This window comes from Rosa rugosa, chromosome 4, assembly GCF_958449725.1.
Source record: "Rosa rugosa chromosome 4, drRosRugo1.1, whole genome shotgun sequence".
In the NCBI taxonomy this organism is placed as follows: domain Eukaryota; kingdom Viridiplantae; phylum Streptophyta; class Magnoliopsida; order Rosales; family Rosaceae; genus Rosa; species Rosa rugosa.
In genome coordinates, this window is record NC_084823.1 from 48,235,013 (window position 1) to 48,245,694 (window position 10,682).

Genomic DNA, 10,682 nt, shown 5'->3' on the forward strand with positions numbered 1-10,682 from the left:
TGGTGTAACTGGCGGCGGAATGGGAGGAAACATAGGATCTTGATTGGAGATTAGGGTTGTGGAAGAGAATTTTGAATTGAGAAGAAGAAGAAATTGGAGTAGGAAGAAAGGAAGAAGACGAAAGGGAATGGAATCGGGGAAAGGAAGAAAGAAAAAGAAAAAAAAATCTGAAGTAGGGGTAATTTAGACTTTTCGTCCAAAGTGAGGGTCAGAGTCTGAAAAGTGGGGCCCCATGTCGGTTCTACATCAGCGTATGACGTCATGTTTCGAGTCAAAGTCAAATTTTGGACTAGGTTGATGTAATTTGGAAGTGCAAAGACCATCGTGATTAAAAAAAAAAACTCAGGGACCAAACTGATTTTAGCCCTACAGTTCGAGGGACTAAACTGAATTTAGTCCTTAAAAATAAACTATACTATCATTTCAATGTACTACTGTTTTTTTCTTTTGACATGTGTTTTACGAGATCTAATCTTAACACATTGATGAAGTATTAAGAAAACTATTGCTTGTTAGTTTCTTGACTTCTTCTAATATCTCATATATTCTCATTCCTCCACACACAAAAGTTGAATTTGAATGCTAGCTTAGCAACTTATGTGTGCAATTGTATGTTAAGTTTCTCATAATGGTGGTATCCTCCACACAAAAAGTTGAATTTGAATGCTAGCTTAGCAACTTATGTGTGCAATTGTGTGTTAATGGCGGTATCCCAAAACACATGAAGGAACACATATATATGAGATGCGTTTAGGTATATTCATCATTTGGGAAGGTTGATATTGATCTTGTTCTGCAGCTTCTTATATCAAGTTGATCTAATGAACTCTTCTATACTTTTCTTTTTTTGGTATGCAATTATGAAATCAAATAATCTTTTTCCTATTTCGGGTTACTTAATCTATATTCATCTTCAATCATGCACGAAATCAATTTGAACCTCCAATTGTAACCATTAGAGTACTTGAAAGGTGTTCTTAAATTCACAATTCCACACCATCCAGTACTTGCAAGAATGTGTGTGTTTTGGTTGTCGTAATTTAATACGAATTGCTTCACTTGACTATATATTAATGGGGAAATGATCATTTACCTAATTTTAGCTTAAAAATTGCCCACTTACCCAAACACTCTAAGAGATTATTTCCCTATTACCCAATTAAGTTTTTATTTATTTTTTTATTTATTTTTGGGACACTTTTGCCCTCTCCTTCTTTGTCACTTAGAGAGAGAAGTGATAGGAGACCTTGCCGGACTCTGGTGACCAGTGGCCGGCCGCGGACTCCGGTGACTGGACTCCGGCGACCGGTGACCAGAATCCCGGATCCGGCTACCGGGACTGGTGACCGGATTCCGGCGTCTGATTTTATTACCCCCCAATAATACCCAGTAATCATATTATTGCCCCCCAATAAACATATTATTGCTCCTCAATAACAAGTTTATTGGGGATCAATAATTAGTGAAAAATGAAGATGTTTTGAATTTTGAAAGCTTTCGGAGGTTTATCCAAATAAATAATTTTATTATTACCCCCCAATAATCTTATTATTGCCTTAATAAACATTTTATTGCCCCTCAGTAATTTTTTTATTTGTTTTGTTTAGGGTTTTCACGGAGGCGGTGAAAACAGACCGACACCTCCATCAATTGTTGCCAACACCTCCATCCTGGAACACTTCAGAGAGATAGAAACAGAAGAAGACTATCTCATTCTCAACAAAAATAAAAAATAAAAAAAAGGCCACCCAGAAATTTGCTCTGGGCACCAAATCAAAGCAAGCTTCAGCAACCCCCCGGCCGGGACTTTTTCTCAACCAATCCTTCCAACTGCCACCTCCTCCTCGTCGCTGGCGACTGCCAGGGCCGCATCGCCCTCCTCCTCGACCTCCACCACAAGTCCCTGATTACGTGCATTTTTATGTACGTAATCGCTACTTAAACACTAGAAATAAGCGAATACTCAAGTTAATTAATATGTGATTAATCTATTTTTATTTATATGTAGGAAATAGGCGGAATTACGGAAATCAAGATAAAATGGTGTAAAAGTGGAGTAAATTGGAGTCCCGACAAAGAGACGAAATGGTCAATGTCGGTCATCGACAAAAGTGTGTCACCCAACATCATGACGGGTGCAAGAAATAATTATGGCTTATGGAAAAGAAAAAAGAAAAAAAAGGTAAAAGAAGAAGTAAAAAGTGATTGATTGATTGATTAATTAATCAATATTGATTGATTAATTAAACATGGTGCTGCACGTTTAGCCTAGTTAATGGGCTTAATTAAGATTCAATTAAACATGGTGGTTTGGTTAAGATGGAAACCCACGTGCCAGCAACCTTATCACTTTCTCTTCTTTGCCTTTTTCTCTCTAGCCAGTCACACGTTGACACCTCACCATACCCTATCTATCATTCTCTTTTCTTTGCTGTTCGCATATAAAAAAGTAAAAAAACAGACCATTCTGGGAAGGGGAAAGGGAGGACCAACAGAGAGCCGCACTACACCAAAACAGGGCAGCCCTTTGGGCTGCTCTCTTCTCCGCCATTTTCTCTCTTTTCTTTCTATTTTATTTTGAGATTTGAAGAACTACTCACATAAAGCTTCAAGGATCTATCAAGGGACTCAACCTCATATTCAAGATTTAGGTAATTGTGGGAGTTGTAATTCAATGATAGTCATGCTAGCTTTCTAGCTATTTGTGGCTACCCTTGTTTTCTCCTACACTTCTATACTCTTTTCTCTTTGAATTTTGTGATCTTGATGTCTATGATTATGGATAGTGAGTAGTTCAATTTTGGGAGTTAGGATTGTGAAGCCCTAACTCATGTTGTGTAAATATTGATGCTTTAATGAAATAAATGTAATTTTTTCTTGTGTATACTTTAAATCCGAATTTATTGGTCCTTAGAAGCATGTTTCTAGACTTTGTCACCCTTTGAAATTATGTTGTGGGCAATTATGATGAATAGATTGATAAATTGACAACTTATTAGTCTTTTGGCATCTAGGATTTAAGTGTGGTGACCATTAGCTAGCTTAATTGTAGCTAAGCTTGCTTGGGTCTCTATTATCTTGCTCTCTAGGCCTCTAATTTTTGATATTGCGGCCTTAACCGGCGTAATACCCAAATTAGAGAGTTGATTGTGGCCCTAACCGGCATAGTCAATACACCGAAAGGATAATTGGTTTAGTAGCCTTAACCGGTACTAGGTACGAGACTTAACACATAGAAAATGCATGCATTTGTGAAATTGGCATCGATATTTGCCAGATAGTTAGTGTGAATCATCCGACACTCCCATGTTCCCATTAATTTGAAAACCCAAATTTAATTTTCTAGTTCGTTAATTAGTTGTTTAGTTTACTTTTCGGTTGCGTTTAATTTAGTTAATTCACAATTCAAAACTTTCTCCAATTTTCGACTCATTTGTGCATATCCACCACTAGGCTCTTAGTTTTGATTAGGTTTTGGTGAAAATCAAAGCCGAGCATTGCTAAGGCTTGGTGCCTTAGAATAACATTTTTATTTATTTCCTTTTTCTTTTTCCTTTATTTGCTTAGTGACTCTAGTTCCGACTATCCAAGGATTGTGGGTTAGCCACTAATTCCCGTGGTACGATAATTTTGGGCTTAATACTTCTCTATCTTGACAATGATTTGTACGCTTGCGAAAGTATATGATTCAAGTCAGTCCCCGTCCTCTGGTTCGACGCCGACACCACCAACAACTCCGGCCTCGCCGTCCAAGCCCTCTGCTCAGTCCAGGCCCGATCCGAATCCTACCTCCTCGGCGCCATCTCCGGACTCTCCTTCCTCTCTGTCTACGACCCCAACGAGTCGTTGAATCCAATTACGAGATCGAGAAGTCACCGAGCTTGTTGCAGCAGACGAGCATGACGACGGCGACGATGGAGGCATAGGCTCGACGATGGAGTGCGGCGGTGATGGCCAAGAAATTCCCATTGGTAGCCGGCGGTGATGGAAGCTACGAGGGCTAGGGCTTGACGGCGGTGGTCTGGGTGAGGAAGCAGATGTGTGTGTGTGTGAGAGAGAGAGAGAGAGAGATGATTGTAAATTAATAATTAAAATGAGGTCAAAACTGTCAATAGTTGTTAAATTGGGTAAATTTGGTTAAAAAACTCTTAGTGGAGTAAGTGGGCAATTTTTAGCCTAAAATTGGATAAGTGGTCACGACCCCTATATTAATTTGTAATATACTGATACTTAATACAAGTATTGACAACTTTTGCATACATTTGGCTCGGATCCTCACATTTGAATCTTCTTCTTGTCGAAAGAGAGGAGCCTATTTGCTTTATATATCATCCGTTTACACTTTTGAGGAACAACTTCACTCAGTTTGGTAATAACAACCAAGCAAATAGTTTGACTCAGAGCCTCATAATCAAATCTTCTTCACAGAAAGTAGGAGTCTATTGAGAAATTTTGATAAATAACCTCTTTTTGAGGTATGAATTGATTTTTAACCCTGTTTTCTCAAACAGATGAAAAATAGCCATATTAATGAATCAAAAGTCTTAACTGCCCCTATCCTCCCCCTCTCTCTTCTCCTCCGCCCACTGCTCTTCCTCTCTCTCATATCCCAGCATGGGCCGGTGGCGAAATCATTTAGGCCGGTGGCGAAAACCCGGCCAGTTTGGGTCAAGAACAGAGTGTGAGCTCCGCCGCAAGCAACGGCTTCAAGGCTTTGGTCCTGAAATGCAGAGCAGAGAAGAGGGGTAGGGCTCCACTAAGAGTCCAAGCTCCCTAATCCGAGCCTCCCGTCGTCTCCATTGCCCCAAACCGCCGCGACCCTCTTCCCTGGCCCACTCCCACTGCTCAGCCACCGTGTCCCTAACCTCTGCTCTCCCGTAGTCTCTCATCTCCTCCACCCACTGCCCTCCCTCTCCCTATGGCTACTTTTTTTTATGGCCTTTCCATGTCTTTATGTCCAAAACCAAAAACTCAGACTTTCACTGTAAACCTCCATTCCAATCCCCCCTCTTCTGCATTCACACGTCTCTCTTTTCCACGCAAAAATCCCTTCATTATTACTCGCTCACAGACCTCCTCCTCCCTCGCCATGGATACAAATCCAAGCACTGAATTATACAAAGACTTCTCTCCCTTCCTCAAAATCTACAAAGACGGCCGAATCGAACGCCTCGCCAACACTGACGTTGTTCCCACATCGTTTGATCCCCAAACCGGTGTCGAAACCAAAGACGCTGTGATCTCAGAGGAAACAGGGCTCACTGTTAGACTCTACATCCCCAAAGCCAAAAGCGCTTGGGTGGTGATAGTGCTGGTGCTAATATAGCACATCACATGGGTTTGAGAATTGGGTCCAAGGGTTTGGTTGGTGTGAAGCTTAATGGGGTTGCTTTGGTGATGGAAATTGGTGCAAAAGCGAGTGAAGTAGAGGGGCATGCTTCATAGGGAGAGAGGGCAGTGGGTGGAGGAGATGAGAGACGGGGAGGCGGAGAAGAGGGGCTCGACCAGGCAGCGTTAAACTCGTCGGAGGTCGGTGAGGTCCGTGATGGTGGAGGTGAGTCACGGTGGTGACCGGAAGTGGGTGTCGGAGGAGATGAGAGAGGAGGCGGAGAGGAGGAGCTGGGATATGAGAGAGAGGAAGAGCAGTGGGCGGAGGAGAAGAGAGAGGGGGAGGATAGGGGCAGTTAAGACTTTTTATTCATTAATATGGCTATTTTTCATCTGTTTGAGAAAACAGGGTTAAAAATCAATTCATACCTCAAAAAGAGGTTATTTATCAAAATTTCTCGAGTCTATTTGCTCCAGCTTCCGTTTACCCTTTTGAGGGAACAATTTCATTCAGTTTCGTTGGTCTAAGTTATGGAAGCTTAGGAATTGCGGAAACTTTAAGTATGAGGATGGAAGACAAACATAGCAACGAAGGACAACCAGAGAAGAGATTTGCCAAAAAAAAAAAAAAAAAAGACGACAAGTGAAGACCATCAGATACTTCTTAATACATGATTACAATAAACTTAGCTCTCTATTGTCACGTTATAGATCTTCAGTTACACAAACTTGATAATTCAATATTTGGTTTTTCAAAAAGTACCCAGAAATATATAAAAGCATCCTGAAATTCTGATTGTCACAAAATCAATAAAACAACATCTTCGACTGTCATCCCCATCGCTTGATATCAATCTATATATAGTTTCTTATACCAGCTGGCAGGACTAATTAGTCTATGGTTGAGTAGATTTGTGGAGCAGAGGTAGTGAGGGGGTAATCGAAGTGAGGTTGTTTTGGGAGATATGGAGAACGGTTTCTAGCATGCATGGATGGCTGATATTGGTCGGTGAGGTTAGATGAAACATGGTTCGGCTACCTGTGGAAGGATGAAGTTCATCATATTAGGCTTGCAGTGGCTCCACGCCTCCGCAGAAATGAAATCCTGCACCGGTGGTTGCACGTGAAACTGGCTGTGGACGGCAGAGCCAATGGTGCAAGTCCCGTCCAAGTTGTTTCAGGCCCGTCATCAGTGAGTCGGATCTCCGATAATACAAATAATCAAACAGAGGTAAAGACGAGAAAAATTGAAGTTTTTTTTTTTCATTTCAATCATGTTCATAAATGGATGACTCTTACAAACTTAAGCAATTAGGAATTAGGAAGGACACAATTGAATATAAGTCATATTTGAAAGGTCCATCACCACCAATGGATGACAATTTATATAGACAACACTGTTCTCACTGGACTCTAGCAAACTAAGACGTATGTTCAGTCTTGGACTTATGAATGAGGCATGTGTTAGGCTTGGTTAGAACTAAGAACTTCCTACTAACAGTTCTAACAACAATCAGCTTAATTCGTCTCTCAGATGATTGGTAGACCACATATATATACGTTTCCTTATTACAATTGCATGTAAGCTTGCTGGTGGGCTATTATCTTTTTTAAGATCCCAACAGAAGCGTAATTTAGCTCTCTCCAACTTGTCATAATATATATTGATCCTGGTTTCTCATAACTAGCTAGCGAGAAGACTGGTCACAAAAACAACTGGTCAAGAACAGAAGTTAATTTCTACCCCTTTTTTATTACAGGTTTCCTAACTATTTACACTCTCTTTTACATGAGGCCAGCAACAGCCTCTTCAGCGTGACACCAGCCCCAACCTCTTCTGCGTGAGGTTTAAAAACTTCTTCAAGCGCTATTCGGAAATTTGTGACAAAAAAGTTAGAGAAAATTTTACAAAGAGTACCCGAACTAAGGCCCATTCTAAACTTTAGTACCTGATTATTCAAAACTATCACATTGGTACCCGATGTTTGAAATCCGACCCAACAATCGTACACGCCGTTACTAACGGTGTTAAGTAGCACATTTTGAGGGATATTTTAGTCACTTCATGTCTTAATCCAAAAAAAATTGGATTAAGACATGAAGTGACTAAAATATCCCTCAAAATGTGCTACTTAACACCGTTAGTAACGGCGTGTACGATTGTTGGGTCGGATTTCAAATATCGGGTACCAATGTGATAGTTTTGAATAATCAGGTACTAAAGTTTAGAATGGACCTTAGTTCGGGTACTCTTTGTAAAATTTTCTCAAAAAGTTAATTAAAACTTTAATTTCAAACCTGTTGATGATAATTTCTGACTAATTATTAGGATAATTACAATCCTTATGAGAGACCTATTCGGAAAATATATAATGATAAATATTGTATCTATTTTACGGGATATTATTGTGAGTCAATCAAGGAGTTTGATTGTGGGCGAATAAAGTATCTGATATTGGAGTTAACAGATTGACATGATTGAGGATAGGTAATTATCGCAATCGTACAGTTTTAGTTTTATTTTAATTATGACAATTGTTTTTTCTTTTTTGATTACATTGGATGAATCGAACTCCTAAACTAGCTTAGTCCTAACCCCATTGTCAATTATGACAATTGTATTTGAAACCTGCATGATTTGATTTTTTGTTCTTTGTTGGATGAGAGCCAGTTAGCTAGCTATGGTTCTTTTCTGTGTGTAATAATTTTTGAAGTAGTCACTCAGCTATAGCTATTCCTCTGCAATTCTCTTTTGTGGGTTTGTCTACGAAAATCATTGCTTGTGAAGCTAGCTAATACATTATACATATGGTAACGGCCTCCAGATATGTTACTGTTAACACAAATTATTTGGAGCCATTTGATCCATCCGACTTGCTCTTTAATTTTCTGTCCATTTATTAGAAAGAATGGAAAAACTAGATTGAGTTGGTGCATAAAACAATACTTGTGTTTGGGATGGTGATGAATTCTGATTCTATATCTGCCATGTTACAAAAGTTCAAGAAATAGGCTTGCTCTTGGATGCAGACCAGCATCTTTGAGTGTCATCCCCATCTGGTCAACACCATAGACTCTTCTTGGGAAGCTTGATATCAATCTGTAGTTTCCTATACCAGGTAGACCTAATGAATCTATGTATCTGTAAATTGCCTGCACTTTGTCTGTGCATAAGAAGCATTGCTCTCTTCTTTCGCCGTTCGGAAACCTTATCAGTATCTGAAAATACACATTAACAAACCAAGTTCACAAAATATAATTAGATAATTACTGCTTTTATGTATGATATTTGGTTCCACAAGCATACCTGTGCAGCCTGAGGATCTTTCCCCCAATTAGCAACCTCCTTGTATTGAGAATCTCTGGTAGCAGAAGCCTCTTTCATTTTTCCATTATTTTTTTTGTTAGAATGATTCTCAAGCTTCTCAGAATTTGCTTTCTTAGGGACTTGTACTGGCTTCTGAACTCTCTCTGCTAAAGCTGAACTCTTCAGCTTCTCCTTTTCCTATAAATGGGCAAAAATTGCTATTAACTTTATAGAGTGGACCAAATGAGAACCATATATAGAGCCATAGAGGTACAATTTACAGACCTTGTCCATTTGTAGAGCTGCAAGATATGCTGCATCTTGTTCGTCTCTTAGACGACGGTCTGCTATCATATTTTGATTCTGTTCTGCCTGCTTGGCCCTTTGACTGTGGAAAGCCAAGCCTTGTTCCTCCACAGTCCTCTGCAGAATCCCCATAAGCTCAGTTGGAGAAATCGGCCCTTCCATCTAGACAAGAGAGGTCATCAAGTCTCTACATCATAGTGTGTTAAAGTTGCTAGTTTTTACATTAGCATACCCTAAACCCTACATCATAGTCTCTACATTAAGTCTCATGCCATGTCTGTACACAGCACTGTTAAAAAGAGATGTTGCAATACCATGTGAAGAACTAAACAAAACCAAGATGAAAGAAAATAACAATGATGATGGATGCGTGAATAATACTAGAATACTCCAAAAGACATTCCAAATTTTGCAGGATATGCATGACCTAGTATTCACTTGTTAGAAATAAATAAAGTTAAGAGTGAGCATATACATGATCAAAAATAAAACTGTCACACCATTTGAGATTTGGGATCTAGTACTATAAAATCTTTTCAGATTTCAACAATACCTTCTGCAAGACTGCTATGCTATCACTAGAGCAGGAGCTATAATAGCGCAGAACGGAAAGCAAGAAGGGTTAAGTGTTGCAGCCATTTGTAGACCTTCCTCTCTATCAGCGAGTGCTGCCCAAGAAACGAAGTTAGCATCAAGAAACTGCACCACCAGCTCCGAAGACAGTGTCTCCCTACAGAAAGAGGGTGTGAAGGGGTGTTCTGGTGAATGGAGATACATGAACAAGAACTTGTGCTCATCCTTCGCAATCTTTAAGGCCTCCATAAACTGGCAAGCATAAAAGAATGGATGCATGGTACCATAATGCTGCTCAAAGCTATGTAGAAAGGCAAATGCTTCAGGAACAATTAGGGGTTCTTCTGGATTCTGCATTTGGAAGTTTGATGGTAGATTTTGAGTCCTTCTTCCTCCTATTCCTATACGGCCTCTACCATGACCCATTGCTCTTGAAAATCTACCAATCAGGCTTCTGGGGAGCCTCACCATCCGGCGAACAATCCCATTGCAAGAGGCCTCTCCAGATGATCTTATGTCATCCCTCATTGTTGATGACATTGCATGTTAACTATGAACTAATACTATCCCAGTATCCCCCAAAACAACAGAAAATTGAAAAAGTTACTCTTTGCTTATTAGAATGGTAGTGAACTTAGTTGAAACTGTGGCTTTGCAAGACCAAATTAGATATATATTGTTTATCAAGTTATTCAATCAGAAATCAACTCTATTGTTCCTTTAGCTGATCATGAAAGTTCAATTCTTGAGATAAAAAGAGCATTATGAAAAAATGTGCAGATGCCTCTTCTTTTTTAGCTTGATGGAAGCAGAGGATGCTTTGCTTGTGAACCAATCCACCGTTAATTGTGGAAGAGAATCCAAAACATAGTTCTGATACCACCTTTTGTTCGATCATTCAAGAGTCCTAGAATTCATTAGGTTTTTTTGTTTCAGAATCTGTTCTGTAGATGCAGTTTTCAATAGGATGAAAGCAATGTTCAGAAAGCTGATGCATGGTGGTATTCATCATAAAATTGTATTGGACTCGGGGAGTAAAACAATAGTGTAAACTAAAGTTAACAGATTTGATAATTTTCACATACCTTTGAGCAGGCCTTTAATTAGTCAATAAGGCACAACCTAAACCTATCATTTCAAGTTAGCCCTTTTCCTTAAGAATCATTAT

General features: G+C 39.5%; 1 pseudogene; it reads right to left on the reverse strand.

The window, feature by feature from the left end:
* Positions 1-8,093: 8,093 nt before the first annotated feature.
* On the reverse strand, positions 8,094-10,460 carry LOC133745809 (plant UBX domain-containing protein 10-like; annotated as a pseudogene).
* Between the last annotated feature and the right edge of the window lie 222 nt (positions 10,461-10,682).